At 43.4% G+C, this 14030-nt stretch overlaps 16 non-coding genes across 16 annotated transcripts; 9 read left to right on the forward strand and 7 right to left on the reverse strand.

Moving 5' to 3' along the window:
* The first annotated feature begins 444 nt into the window (after nucleotides 1–444).
* Nucleotides 445–517, forward strand: trnaa-agc (transfer RNA alanine (anticodon AGC)). Its single transcript has one exon. It is a non-coding gene; the product is annotated as a tRNA-Ala (tRNA).
* Nucleotides 518–1368: 851 nt separating this feature from the next.
* Nucleotides 1369–1441, forward strand: trnaa-agc (transfer RNA alanine (anticodon AGC)). Its single transcript has one exon. It is a non-coding gene; the product is annotated as a tRNA-Ala (tRNA).
* A 687-nt stretch (nucleotides 1442–2128) lies between these two features.
* Nucleotides 2129–2201, forward strand: trnaa-agc (transfer RNA alanine (anticodon AGC)). The gene has a single exon. It is a non-coding gene; the product is annotated as a tRNA-Ala (tRNA).
* A 152-nt stretch (nucleotides 2202–2353) lies between these two features.
* trnai-aau (transfer RNA isoleucine (anticodon AAU)) lies at nucleotides 2354–2427 on the reverse strand. Its single transcript has one exon. It is a non-coding gene; the product is annotated as a tRNA-Ile (tRNA).
* Nucleotides 2428–4067: 1640 nt separating this feature from the next.
* On the reverse strand, nucleotides 4068–4141 carry trnai-aau (transfer RNA isoleucine (anticodon AAU)). The gene has a single exon. It is a non-coding gene; the product is annotated as a tRNA-Ile (tRNA).
* Nucleotides 4142–4463: 322 nt separating this feature from the next.
* On the reverse strand, nucleotides 4464–4537 carry trnai-aau (transfer RNA isoleucine (anticodon AAU)). The gene has a single exon. It is a non-coding gene; the product is annotated as a tRNA-Ile (tRNA).
* Nucleotides 4538–5928: 1391 nt separating this feature from the next.
* On the forward strand, nucleotides 5929–6001 carry trnaa-agc (transfer RNA alanine (anticodon AGC)). Its single transcript has one exon. It is a non-coding gene; the product is annotated as a tRNA-Ala (tRNA).
* A 687-nt stretch (nucleotides 6002–6688) lies between these two features.
* trnaa-agc (transfer RNA alanine (anticodon AGC)) lies at nucleotides 6689–6761 on the forward strand. Its single transcript has one exon. It is a non-coding gene; the product is annotated as a tRNA-Ala (tRNA).
* Nucleotides 6762–6913: 152 nt separating this feature from the next.
* Nucleotides 6914–6987, reverse strand: trnai-aau (transfer RNA isoleucine (anticodon AAU)). The gene has a single exon. It is a non-coding gene; the product is annotated as a tRNA-Ile (tRNA).
* A 1546-nt stretch (nucleotides 6988–8533) lies between these two features.
* Nucleotides 8534–8606, forward strand: trnaa-agc (transfer RNA alanine (anticodon AGC)). The gene has a single exon. It is a non-coding gene; the product is annotated as a tRNA-Ala (tRNA).
* A 152-nt stretch (nucleotides 8607–8758) lies between these two features.
* Nucleotides 8759–8832, reverse strand: trnai-aau (transfer RNA isoleucine (anticodon AAU)). Its single transcript has one exon. It is a non-coding gene; the product is annotated as a tRNA-Ile (tRNA).
* Nucleotides 8833–10909: 2077 nt separating this feature from the next.
* On the forward strand, nucleotides 10910–10982 carry trnaa-agc (transfer RNA alanine (anticodon AGC)). The gene has a single exon. It is a non-coding gene; the product is annotated as a tRNA-Ala (tRNA).
* A 152-nt stretch (nucleotides 10983–11134) lies between these two features.
* Nucleotides 11135–11208, reverse strand: trnai-aau (transfer RNA isoleucine (anticodon AAU)). Its single transcript has one exon. It is a non-coding gene; the product is annotated as a tRNA-Ile (tRNA).
* Nucleotides 11209–12605: 1397 nt separating this feature from the next.
* trnaa-agc (transfer RNA alanine (anticodon AGC)) lies at nucleotides 12606–12678 on the forward strand. Its single transcript has one exon. It is a non-coding gene; the product is annotated as a tRNA-Ala (tRNA).
* A 687-nt stretch (nucleotides 12679–13365) lies between these two features.
* trnaa-agc (transfer RNA alanine (anticodon AGC)) lies at nucleotides 13366–13438 on the forward strand. The gene has a single exon. It is a non-coding gene; the product is annotated as a tRNA-Ala (tRNA).
* A 152-nt stretch (nucleotides 13439–13590) lies between these two features.
* trnai-aau (transfer RNA isoleucine (anticodon AAU)) lies at nucleotides 13591–13664 on the reverse strand. The gene has a single exon. It is a non-coding gene; the product is annotated as a tRNA-Ile (tRNA).
* Nucleotides 13665–14030: the final 366 nt, after the last annotated feature.

The raw sequence follows: 14030 nt of genomic DNA on the forward strand, positions 1-14030 counted from the left end.
GGTAAGTCAACACATGTACCTTAGAGAACCAGCCTTGTGCCTTGGAGAACCACTAATTTTAGAACCACCCTGGCAAAAAGACCACTTCTGCCAAAACAATAAGCAAACAATCTAAATCAATCAACAGATGCCTCCCAAGAAAACCTTCCAAAGAGTTACAAGCAGGTAAGTGAACACATGTACCTTGGAGAACCAGCCTTGTGCATTGGAGAACCACTCATTTTAGAACCACCCTGACAAAAAGACCACTTCTGCCAAAACAATAAGCAAACAATCTAAATCAATCAACAGATGCCTCAGAAGAAAACCTTCCAAAGAGTTACAAGCAGGTATGTCAACACGTAGGTCGATCGGTTATATCCAAACGGCTAAAGACACCCACCTCACATCATGCCGGCCGCAGAATCCCACGGAAACGGTGTGTGGCCTTACGTTTTATCGAATGGGGAATTAGCTCAAATGGTAGAGCGCTCGCTTAGCATGCGAGAGGTAGCGGGATCGATGCCCGCATTCTCCAAAGTGACGCTCCTCTCTCTCCGTGTGCCTTGGAGAACCCGCCTACTGTTTTTACCACTTGATATTAATAATATTTATACCGCAATACATGACATATGAGCAGCATCAGGTTGAGAAGTCCCACAGTCAGGTTTATCATAGAACCACCCTGGCAAAAAGACCACTTCTGCCGAAACAACAAGCAAGCAATCTAAATCAATCAACAAATGCCTCCGAAGAAAACCTTCCAAAGAGTTACAAGCAGGTAAGTCAACACATGTACCTTAGAGAACCATTCTTGTGCCTTGGAGAACCACTAATTTTAGAACCACCCTGGCAAAAAGACCACTTCTGCCAAAACAATAAGCAAACAATCTAAATCAATCAACAGATGCCTCCCAAGAAAACCTTCCAAAGAGTTACAAGCAGGTAAGTGAACACATGTACCTTGGAGAACCAGCCTTGTGCCTTGGAGAATTACTCATTTTAGAACCACCCTGGCAAAAAGACCACTTCTGCCAAAACAATAAGCAAACAATCTAAATCAATCAACAGATGCCTCCCAAGAAAACCTTCCAAAGAGTTACAAGCAGGTAAGTGAACACATGTACCTTGGAGAACCAGCCTTGTGCATTGGAGAACCACTCATTTTAGAACCACCCTGACAAAAAGACCACTTCTGCCAAAACAATAAGCAAACAATCTAAATCAATCAACAGATGCCTCAGAAGAAAACCTTCCAAAGAGTTACAAGCAGGTAAGTCAACACGTAGGTCGATCGGTTATATCCAAACGGCTAAAGGCACCCACCTCACAGTCATGCCGGCCGCAGAATCCCACGGAAACGGTGTGTGGCCTTACGTTTTATCGAATGGGGAATTAGCTCAAATGGTAGAGCGCTCGCTTAGCATGCGAGAGGTAGCGGGATCGATGCCCGCATTCTCCAAAGTGACGCTCCTCTCTGTCCGTGTGCCTTGGAGAACCTGCCTACTGTTTTTACCACTTGATATTAATAATATTTATACCGCAATACATGACATATGAGCAGCATCAGGTTGAGAAGTCCCACAGTCAGGTTTATCATAGAACCACCCTGGCAAAAAGACCACTTCTGCCGAAACAACAAGCAAGCAATCTAAATCAATCAACAAATGCCTCCGAAGAAAACCTTCCAAAGAGTTACAAGCAGGTAAGTCAACACATGTACCTTAGAGAACCAGCCTTGTGCCTTGGAGAACCACTAATTTTAGAACCACCCTGGCAAAAAGACCACTTCTGCCAAAACAATTAGCAAACAATCTAAATCAATCAACAGATGCCTCCCAAGAAAACCTTCCAAAGAGTTACAAGCAGGTAAGTGAACACATGTACCTTGGAGAACCAGCCTTGTGCATTGGAGAACCACTCATTTTAGAACCACCCTGACAAAAAGACCACTTCTGCCAAAACAATAAGCAAACAATCTAAATCAATCAACAGATGCCTCAGAAGAAAACCTTCCAAAGAGTTACAAGCAGGTAAGTCAACACGTAGGTCGATCGGTTATATCCAAACGGCTAAAGACACCCACCTCACAGTCATGCCGGCCGCAGAATCCCACGGAAACGGTGTGTGGCCTTACGTTTTATCGAATGGGGAATTAGCTCAAATGGTAGAGCGCTCGCTTAGCATGCGAGAGGTAGCGGGATCGATGCCCGCATTCTCCAAAGTGACGCTCCTCTCTCTCCGTGTGCTTTGGAGAACCCGCCTACTGTTTTTACCACTTGATATTAATAATATTTATACCGCAATACATGACATATGAGCAGCATCAGGTTGAGAAGTGCCACAGTCATGTCACTGCAGAACTCATGGAAAATGGCCTGTACGGGGCTCGAACCCGCAACCTTGGCGTTATTAGCACCACGCTCTAACCAGCTGAGCTAACCGGCCAAGTCACGCTTGGCTAGAACGCTGAGAGGTAGAAGGTAGAAGGTCGATTTAAGCTTTGGTATTTCATACTTATCGATGAATGGAATAATACCTACTCTGGATTTGAAACATGGCAGTCAAAAACTCACAATGCACGCTGAATTACTTCAGACATTGACCCCAAGAGAGCAAAAGAAGGTTTGAAGGACAATGATTCAAATTGTTACAAAGAGTGGTCACATTTCCACCATCGGGTCTAAAAGTCTTCTCCAATCCGACTTGTAGACAATTAGACTGAGCAATCAAAGAGCTTCACAATACATATTTCGGAAGTGGGAGAAACAAGCTACAATGCCCATGTAGAAAGAGAAACAATAACTTCCCCTGGTGAAAGCAAACATTTGTTATCATCAGGTCTGAAAGTCCATGCACTAACCAGTTGAGCCCTTAGCTGGAACCCTGTGAGTTTGAAGCTAGCCTAAATGGCTGGATTTAAGATTTGGTATCGTTCGCTTAACGATGAATGGAATAATATCTACTCTGGATTTGAAACATGGCAGTCAAAAACTCACAATGGGTCTGAAAGTCTTCTCCAATCCAACATGTAGACAATTAAACTGAGCAATCAAAGAGCCATAGCTTCACAAGACTTAACTCGGAAGTGGGAGAAACAAGCCATGAACCCTGTGCAAAAAACAGTCTAGGTAGTTTTATTACACAGATGGTTTAAATATAATCCATTCAATGTTTTACACAGAAAAGTTACAATAACACCACCTGGACAAAGCAAACAGTTGTCACCAGCCTATAAGCAGCTGCTCTTTATCTCGAAAGGACAGGAGCCATGAAGATCGCCTCTTCATATTTTTCCATTTGGGGTTTATCATAGAACCACCCTGGCAAAAAGACCACTTCTGCCGAAACAACAAGCAAGCAATCTAAATCAATCAACAAATGCCTCCGAAGAAAACCTTCCAAAGAGTTACAAGCAGGTAAGTCAACACATGTACCTTAGAGAACCAGCCTTGTTCCTTGGAGAACCACTAATTTTAGAACCACCCTGGCAAAAAGACCACTTCTGCCAAAACAATAAGCAAACAATCTAAATCAATCAACAGATGCCTCCCAAGAAAACCTTCCAAAGAGTTACAAGCAGGTAAGTGAACACATGTACCTTGGAGAACCAGCCTTGTGCATTGGAGAACCACTCATTTTAGAACCACCCTGACAAAAAGACCACTTCTGCCAAAACAATAAGCAAACAATCTAAATCAATCAACAGATGCCTCAGAAGAAAACCTTCCAAAGAGTTACAAGCAGGTAAGTCAACACGTAGGTCGATCGGTTATATCCAAACGGCTAAAGGCACCCACCTCACAGTCATGCCGGCCGCAGAATCCCACGGAAACGGTGTGTGGCCTTACGTTTTATCGAATGGGGAATTAGCTCAAATGGTAGAGCGCTCGCTTAGCATGCGAGAGGTAGCGGGATCGATGCCCGCATTCTACAAAGTGACGCTCCTCTCTCTCCGTGTGCCTTGGAGAACCTGCCTAATGTTTTTACCACTTGATATTAATAATATTTATACCGCAATACATGACATATGAGCAGCATCAGGTTGAGAAGTGCCACAGTCATGTCACTGCAGCACTCATGGAAAATGGCCTGTACGGGGCTCGAACCCGCAACCTTGGCGTTATTAGCACCACGCTCTAACCAGCTGAGCTAACCGGCCAAGTCACGCTTGGCTAGAACGCTGAGAGGTAGAAGGTAGAAGGTCGATTTAAGCTTTCGTATTTCATACTTATCGATGAATGGAATAATACCTACTCTGGATTTTAAACATGGCAGTCAAAAACTCACAATGCACGCTGAATTACTTCAGACATTGACCCCAAGAGAGCAAAAGAAGGTTTGAAGGACAATGATTCAAATTGTTACAAAGAGTGGTCACATTTCCACCATCGGGTCTAAAAGTCTTCTCCAATCCGACTTGTAGACAATTAGACTGAGCAATCAAAGAGCTTCACAATACATATTTCGGAACTCATGGAAAATGGCCCGTACGGGGCTCGAACCCGCGACCTTGGCGTTATTAGCACCACGCTCTAACCAGCTGAGCTAACCGGCCAAGTCACGCTTGGCTAGAACGCTGAGAGGTAGAAGGTAGAAGGTCGATTTAAGCTTTCGTATTTCATACTTATCGATGAATGGAATAATACCTACTCTGGATTTTAAACATGGCAGTCAAAAACTCACAATGCACGCTGAATTACTTCAGACATTGACCCCAAGAGAGCAAAAGAAGGTTTGAAGGACAATGATTCAAATTGTTACAAAGAGTGGTCACATTTCCACCATCGGGTCTAAAAGTCTTCTCCAATCCGACTTGTAGACAATTAGACTGAGCAATCAAAGAGCTTCACAATACATATTTCGGAAGTGGGAGAAACAAGCTACAATGCCCATGTAGAAAGAGAAACAATAACTTCCCCTGGTGAAAGCAAACATTTGTTATCATCAGGTCTGAAAGTCCATGCACTAACCAGTTGAGCCCTTAGCTGGAACCCTGTGAGTTTGAAGCTAGCCTAAATGGCTGGATTTAAGATTTGGTATCGTTCGCTTAACGATGAATGGAATAATATCTACTCTGCATTTGAAACATGGCAGTCAAAAACTCACAATGGGTCTGAAAGTATTCTCCAATCCAACATGTAGACAATTAAACTGAGCAATCAAAGAGCCATAGCTTCACAAGACTTAACTCGGAAGTGGGAGAAACAAGCCATGAACCCTGTGCAAAAAACAGTCTAGGTAGTTTTATTACACAGATGGTTTAAATATAATCCATTCAATGTTTTACACAGAAAAGTTACAATAACACCACCTGGACAAAGCAAACAGTTGTCACCAGCCTATAAGCAGCTGCTCTTTATCTCAAAAGGACAGGAGCCATGAAGATCGCCTCTTCATATTTTTCCATTTGGGGTTTATCATAGAACCACCCTGGCAAAAAGACCACTTCTGCCGAAACAACAAGCAAGCAATCTAAATCAATCAACAAATGCCTCCGAAGAAAACCTTCCAAAGAGTTACAAGCAGGTAAGTCAACACATGTACCTTAGAGAACCAGCCTTGTTCCTTGGAGAACCACTAATTTTAGAACCACCCTGGCAAAAAGACCACTTCTGCCAAAACAATAAGCAAACAATCTAAATCAATCAACAGATGCCTCCCAAGAAAACCTTCCAAAGAGTTACAAGCAGGTAAGTGAACACATGTACCTTGGAGAACCAGCCTTGTGCCTTGGAGAACCACTCATTTTAGAACCACCCTGACAAAAAGACCACTTCTGCCAAAACAATAAGCAAACAATCTAAATCAATCAACAGATGCCTCAGAAGAAAACCTTCAACACATAGGTCGATCGGTTATATCCAAACGGCTAAAGGCACCCACCTCACAGTCATGCCGGCCGCAGAATCCCACGGAAACGGTGTGTGGCCTTACGTTTTATCGAATGGGGAATTAGCTCAAATGGTAGAGCGCTCGCTTAGCATGCGAGAGGTAGCGGGATCGATGCCCGCATTCTCCAAAGTGACGCTCCTCTCTGTCCGTGTGCCTTGGAGAACCTGCCTACTGTTTTTACCACTTGATATTAATAATATTTATACCGCAATACATGACATATGAGCAGCATCAGGTTGAGAAGTCCCACAGTCAGGTTTATCATAGAACCACCCTGGCAAAAAGACCACTTCTGCCGAAACAACAAGCAAGCAATCTAAATCAATCAACAAATGCCTCCGAAGAAAACCTTCCAAAGAGTTACAAGCAGGTAAGTCAACACATGTACCTTAGAGAACCAGCCTTGTGCCTTGGAGAACCACTAATTTTAGAACCACCCTGGCAAAAAGACCACTTCTGCCAAAACAATAAGCAAACAATCTAAATCAATCAACAGATGCCTCCCAAGAAAACCTTCCAAAGAGTTACAAGCAGGTAAGTGAACACATGTACCTTGGAGAACCAGCCTTGTGCCTTGGAGAACCACTCATTTTAGAACCACCCTGACAAAAAGACCACTTCTGCCAAAACAATAAGCAAACAATCTAAATCAATCAACAGATGCCTCAGAAGAAAACCTTCCAAAGAGTTACAAGCAGGTAAGTCAACACGTAGGTCGATCGGTTATATCCAAACGGCTAAAGGCACCCACCTCACAGTCATGCCGGCCGCAGAATCCCACGGAAACGGTGTGTGGCCTTACGTTTTATCGAATGGGGAATTAGCTCAAATGGTAGAGCGCTCGCTTAGCATGCGAGAGGTAGCGGGATCGATGCCCGCATTCTCCAAAGTGACGCTCCTCTCTCTCCGTGTGCCTTGGAGAACCCGCCTACTGTTTTTACCACTTGATATTAATAATATTTATACCGCAATACATGACATATGAGCAGCATCAGGTTGAGAAGTGCCACAGTCATGTCACTGCAGAACTCTTGGAAAATGGCCCGTACGGGGCTCGAACCCGCGACCTTGGCGTTATTAGCACCACGCTCTAACCAGCTGAGCTAACCGGCCAAGTCACGCTTAGCTAGAACGCTGCGAGGTAGAAGGTAGCCTAAATGGCTCGATTTAAGCTTTGGTATTTCATACTTATCGATGAATGGAATAATACCTACTCTGGATTTTAAACATGGCAGTCAAAAACTCACAATGCACGCTGAATTACTTCAGACATTGACCCCAAGAGAGCAAAAGAAGGTTTGAAGGACAATGATTCAAATTGTTACAAAGAGTGGTCACATTTCCACCATCGGGTCTAAAAGTCTTCTCCAATCCGACTTGTAGACAATTAGACTGAGCAATCAAAGAGCTTCACAATACATATTTCGGAAGTGGGAGAAACAAGCTACAATGCCCATGTAGAAAGAGAAACAATAACTTCCCCTGGTGAAAGCAAACATTTGTTATCATCAGGTCTGAAAGTCCATGCACTAACCAGTTGAGCCCTTAGCTGGAACCCTGTGAGTTTGAAGCTAGCCGAAATGGCTGGATTTAAGATTTGGTATCGTTCGCTTAACGATGAATGGAATAATATCTACTCTGCATTTGAAACATGGCAGTCAAAAACTCACAATGGGTCTGAAAGTCTTCTCCAATCCAACATGTAGACAATTAAACTGAGCAATCAAAGAGCCATAGCTTCACAAGACTTAACTCGGAAGTGGGAGAAACAAGCCATGAACCCTGTGCAAAAAACAGTCTAGGTAGTTTTATTACACAGATGGTTTAAATATAATCCATTCAATGTTTTACACAGAAAAGTTACAATAACACCACCTGGACAAAGCAAACAGTTGTCACCAGCCTATAAGCAGCTGCTCTTTATCTCGAAAGGACAGGAGCCATGAAGATCGCCTCTTCATATTTTTCCATTTGGGGTTTATCATAGAACCACCCTGGCAAAAAGACCACTTCTGCCGAAACAACAAGCAAGCAATCTAAATCAATCAACAAATGCCTCCGAAGAAAACCTTCCAAAGAGTTACAAGCAGGTAAGTCAACACATGTACCTTAGAGAACCATTCTTGTGCCTTGGAGAACCACTAATTTTAGAACCACCCTGGCAAAAAGACCACTTCTGCCAAAACAATAAGCAAACAATCTAAATCAATCAACAGATGCCTCCCAAGAAAACCTTCCAAAGAGTTACAAGCAGGTAAGTGAACACATGTACCTTGGAGAACCAGCCTTGTGCCTTGGAGAACCACTCATTTTAGAACCACCCTGGCAAAAAGACCACTTCTGCCAAAACAATAAGCAAACAATCTAAATCAATCAACAAATGCCTCCGAAGAAAACCTTCCAAAGAGTTACAAGCAGGTAAGTCAACACATGTACCTTAGAGAACCAGCCTTGTGCCTTGGAGAACCACTAATTTTAGAACCACCCTGGCAAAAAGACCACTTCTGCCAAAACAATAAGCAAACAATCTAAATTACAAGCAGGTAAGTCAACACGTAGGTCGATCGGTTATATCCAAACGGCTAAAGGCACCCACCTCACAGTCATGCCGGCCGCAGAATCCCACGGAAACGGTGTGTGGCCTTACGTTTTATCGAATGGGGAATTAGCTCAAATGGTAGAGCGCTCGCTTAGCATGCGAGAGGTAGCGGGATCGATGCCCGCATTCTCCAAAGTGACGCTCCTCTCTCTCCGTGTGCCTTGGAGAACCCGCCTACTGTTTTTACCACTTGATATTAATAATATTTATACCGCAATACATGACATATGAGCAGCATCAGGTTGAGAAGTGCCACAGTCATGTCACTGCAGAACTCTTGGAAAATGGCCCGTACGGGGCTCGAACCCGCGACCTTGGCGTTATTAGCACCACGCTCTAACCAGCTGAGCTAACCGGCCAAGTCACGCTTAGCTAGAACGCTGCGAGGTAGAAGGTAGCCTAAATGGCTCGATTTAAGCTTTGGTATTTCATACTTATCGATGAATGGAATAATACCTACTCTGGATTTTAAACATGGCAGTCAAAAACTCACAATGCACGCTGAATTACTTCAGACATTGACCCCAAGAGAGCAAAAGAAGGTTTGAAGGACAATGATTCAAATTGTTACAAAGAGTGGTCACATTTCCACCATCGGGTCTAAAAGTCTTCTCCAATCCGACTTGTAGACAATTAGACTGAGCAATCAAAGAGCTTCACAATACATATTTCGGAAGTGGGAGAAACAAGCTACAATGCCCATGTAGAAAGAGAAACAATAACTTCCCCTGGTGAAAGCAAACATTTGTTATCATCAGGTCTGAAAGTCCATGCACTAACCAGTTGAGCCCTTAGCTGGAACCCTGTGAGTTTGAAGCTAGCCTAAATGGCTGGATTTAAGATTTGGTATCGTTCGCTTAACGATGAATGGAATAATATCTACTCTGCATTTGAAACATGGCAGTCAAAAACTCACAATGGGTCTGAAAGTCTTCTCCAATCCAACATGTAGACAATTAAACTGAGCAATCAAAGAGCCATAGCTTCACAAGACTTAACTCGGAAGTGGGAGAAACAAGCCATGAACCCTGTGCAAAAAACAGTCTAGGTAGTTTTATTACACAGATGGTTTAAATATAATCCATTCAATGTTTTACACAGAAAAGTTACAATAACACCACCTGGACAAAGCAAACAGTTGTCACCAGCCTATAAGCAGCTGCTCTTTATCTCGAAAGGACAGGAGCCATGAAGATCGCCTCTTCATATTTTTCCATTTGGGGTTTATCATAGAACCACCCTGGCAAAAAGACCACTTCTGCCGAAACAACAAGCAAGCAATCTAAATCAATCAACAAATGCCTCCGAAGAAAACCTTCCAAAGAGTTACAAGCAGGTAAGTCAACACATGTACCTTAGAGAACCAGCCTTGTGCCTTGGAGAACCACTAATTTTAGAACCACCCTGGCAAAAAGACCACTTCTGCCAAAACAATAAGCAAACAATCTAAATCAATCAACAGATGCCTCCCAAGAAAACCTTCCAAAGAGTTACAAGCAGGTAAGTGAACACATGTACCTTGGAGAACCAGCCTTGTGCCTTGGAGAACCACTCATTTTAGATCCACCCTGGCAAAAAGACCACTTCTGCCAAAACAATAAGCAAACAATCTAAATCAATCAACAGATGCCTCCCAAGAAAACCTTCCAAAGAGTTACAAGCAGGTAAGTGAACACATGTACCTTGGAGAACCAGCCTTGTGCCTTGGAGAACCACTCATTTTAGAACCTCCCTGACAAAAAGACCACTTCTGCCAAAACAATAAGCAAACAATCTAAATCAATCAACAGATGCCTCAGAAGAAAACCTTCCAAAGAGTTACAAGCAGGTAAGTCAACACATGTACCTTAGAGAACCAGCCTTGTGCCTTGGAGAACCACTAATTTTAGAACCACCCTGGCAAAAAGACCACTTCTGCCAAAACAATAAGCAAACAATCTAAATCAATCAACAGATGCCTCCCAAGAAAACCTTCCAAAGAGTTACAAGCAGGTAAGTGAACACATGTACCTTGGAGAACCAGCCTTGTGCCTTGGAGAACCACTCATTTTAGAACCACCCTGGCAAAAAGACCACTTCTGCCAAAACAATAAGCAAACAATCTAAATCAATCAACAGATGCCTCCCAAGAAAACCTTCCAAAGAGTTACAAGCAGGTAAGTGAACACATGTACCTTGGAGAACCAGCCTTGTGCATTGGAGAACCACTCATTTTAGAACCACCCTGACAAAAAGACCACTTCTGCCAAAACAATAAGCAAACAATCTAAATCAATCAACAGATGCCTCAGAAGAAAACCTTCCAAAGAGTTACAAGCAGGTAAGTCAACACGTAGGTCGATCGGTTATATCCAAACGGCTAAAGGCACCCACCTCACAGTCATGCCGGCCGCAGAATCCCACGGAAACGGTGTGTGGCCTTACGTTTTATCGAATGGGGAATTAGCTCAAATGGTAGAGCGCTCGCTTAGCATGCGAGAGGTAGCGGGATCGATGCCCGCATTCTCCAAAGTGACGCTCCTCTCTCTCCGTGTGCCTTGGAGAACCCGCCTACTGTTTTTACCACTTGATATTAATAATATTTATACCGCAATACATGACATATGAGCAGCATCAGGTTGAGAAGTGCCACAGTCATGTCACTGCAGAACTCTTGGAAAATGGCCCGTACGGGGCTCGAACCCGCGACCTTGGCGTTATTAGCACCACGCTCTAACCAGCTGAGCTAACCGGCCAAGTCACGCTTAGCTAGAACGCTGCGAGGTAGAAGGTAGCCTAAATGGCTCGATTTAAGCTTTGGTATTTCATACTTATCGATGAATGGAATAATACCTACTCTGGATTTTAAACATGGCAGTCAAAAACTCACAATGCACGCTGAATTACTTCAGACATTGACCCCAAGAGAGCAAAAGAAGGTTTGAAGGACAATGATTCAAATTGTTACAAAGAGTGGTCACATTTCCACCATCGGGTCTAAAAGTCTTCTCCAATCCGACTTGTAGACAATTAGACTGAGCAATCAAAGAGCTTCACAATACATATTTCGGAAGTGGGAGAAACAAGCTACAATGCCCATGTAGAAAGAGAAACAATAACTTCCCCTGGTGAAAGCAAACATTTGTTATCATCAGGTCTGAAAGTCCATGCACTAACCAGTTGAGCCCTTAGCTGGAACCCTGTGAGTTTGAAGCTAGCCTAAATGGCTGGATTTAAGATTTGGTATCGTTCGCTTAACGATGAATGGAATAATATCTACTCTGCATTTGAAACATGGCAGTCAAAAACTCACAATGGGTCTGAAAGTCTTCTCCAATCCAACATGTAGACAATTAAACTGAGCAATCAAAGAGCCATAGCTTCACAAGACTTAACTCGGAAGTGGGAGAAACAAGCCATGAACCCTGTGCAAAAAACAGTCTAGGTAGTTTTATTACACAGATGGTTTAAATATAATCCATTCAATGTTTTACACAGAAAAGTTACAATAACACCACCTGGACAAAGCAAACAGTTGTCACCAGCCTATAAGCAGCTGCTCTTTATCTCGAAAGGACAGGAGCCATGAAGATCGCCTCTTCATATTTTTCCATTTGGGGTTTATCATAGAACCACCCTGGCAAAAAGACCACTTCTGCCGAAACAACAAGCAAGCAATCTAAATCAATCAACAAATGCCTCCGAAGAAAACCTTCCAAAGAGTTACAAGCAGGTAAGTCAACACATGTACCTTAGAGAACCAGCCTTGTGCCTTGGAGAACCACTAATTTTAGAACCACCCTGGCAAAAAGACCACTTCTGCCAAAACAATAAGCAAACAATCTAAATCAATCAACAGATGCCTCCCAAGAAAACCTTCCAAAGAGTTACAAGCAGGTAAGTGAACACATGTACCTTGGAGAACCAGCCTTGTGCCTTGGAGAACCACTCATTTTAGAACCACCCTGACAAAAAGACCACTTCTGCCAAAACAATAAGCAAACAATCTAAATCAATCAACAGATGCCTCAGAAGAAAACCTTCAACACATAGGTCGATCGGTTATATCCAAACGGCTAAAGGCACCCACCTCACAGTCATGCCGGCCGCAGAATCCCACGGAAACGGTGTGTGGCCTTACGTTTTATCGAATGGGGAATTAGCTCAAATGGTAGAGCGCTCGCTTAGCATGCGAGAGGTAGCGGGATCGATGCCCGCATTCTCCAAAGTGACGCTCCTCTCTGTCCGTGTGCCTTGGAGAACCTGCCTACTGTTTTTACCACTTGATATTAATAATATTTATACCGCAATACATGACATATGAGCAGCATCAGGTTGAGAAGTCCCACAGTCAGGTTTATCATAGAACCACCCTGGCAAAAAGACCACTTCTGCCGAAACAACAAGCAAGCAATCTAAATCAATCAACAAATGCCTCCGAAGAAAACCTTCCAAAGAGTTACAAGCAGGTAAGTCAACACATGTACCTTAGAGAACCAGCCTTGTGCCTTGGAGAACCACTAATTTTAGAACCACCCTGGCAAAAAGACCACTTCTGCCAAAACAATAAGCAAACAATCTAAATCAATCAACAGATGCCTCCCAAGAAAACCTTCCAAAGAGTTACAAGCAGGTAAGTGAACACATGTACCTTGGAGAACCAGCCTTGTGCATTGGAGAACCACTCATTTTAGAACCACCCTGACAAAAAGACCACTTCTGCCAAAACAATAAGCAAACAATCTAAATCAATCAACAGATGCCTCAGAAGAAAACCTTCCAAAGAGTTACAAGCAGGTAAGTCAACACGTAGGTCGATCGGTTATATCCAAACGGCTAAAGACACCCACCTCACAGTCATGCCGGCCGCAGAATCCCACGGAAACGGTGTGTGGCCTTACGTTTTATCGAATGGGGAATTAGCTCAAATGGTAGAGCGCTCGCTTAGCATGCGAGAGGTAGCGGGATCGATGCCCGCATTCTCCAAAGTGACGCTCCTCTCTCTCCGTGTGCTTTGGAGAACCCGCCTACTGTTTTTACCACTTGATATTAATAATATTTATACCGCAATACATGACATATGAGCAGCATCAGGTTGAGAAGTGCCACAGTCATGTCACTGCAGAACTCTTGGAAAATGGCCCGTACAGGGCTCGAACCCGCGACCTTGGCGTTATTAGCACCACGCTCTAACAAGCTGAGCTAACCGGCCAAGTCACGCTTGGCTAGAACGCTGAGAGGTAGAAGGTAGAAGGTCGATTTAAGCTTTGGTATTTCATACTTATCGATGAATGGAATAATACCTACTCTGGATTTTAAACATGGCAGTCAAAAACTCACAATGCACGCTGAATTACTTCAGACATTGACCCCAAGAGAGCAAAAGAAGGTTTGAAGGACAATGATTCAAATTGTTACAAAGAGTGGTCACATTTCCACCATCGGGTCTAAAAGTCTTCTCCAATCCGACTTGTAGACAATTAGACTGAGCAATCAAAGAGCTTCACAATACATATTTCGGAAGTGGGAGAAACAAGCTACAATGCCCATGTAGAAAGAGAAACAATAACTTCCCCTG

The sequence above is a fragment of the Tachysurus vachellii genome, chromosome 8 (genome assembly GCF_030014155.1).
Source record: "Tachysurus vachellii isolate PV-2020 chromosome 8, HZAU_Pvac_v1, whole genome shotgun sequence".
Taxonomy (NCBI): Eukaryota; Metazoa; Chordata; class Actinopteri; order Siluriformes; family Bagridae; genus Tachysurus; species Tachysurus vachellii.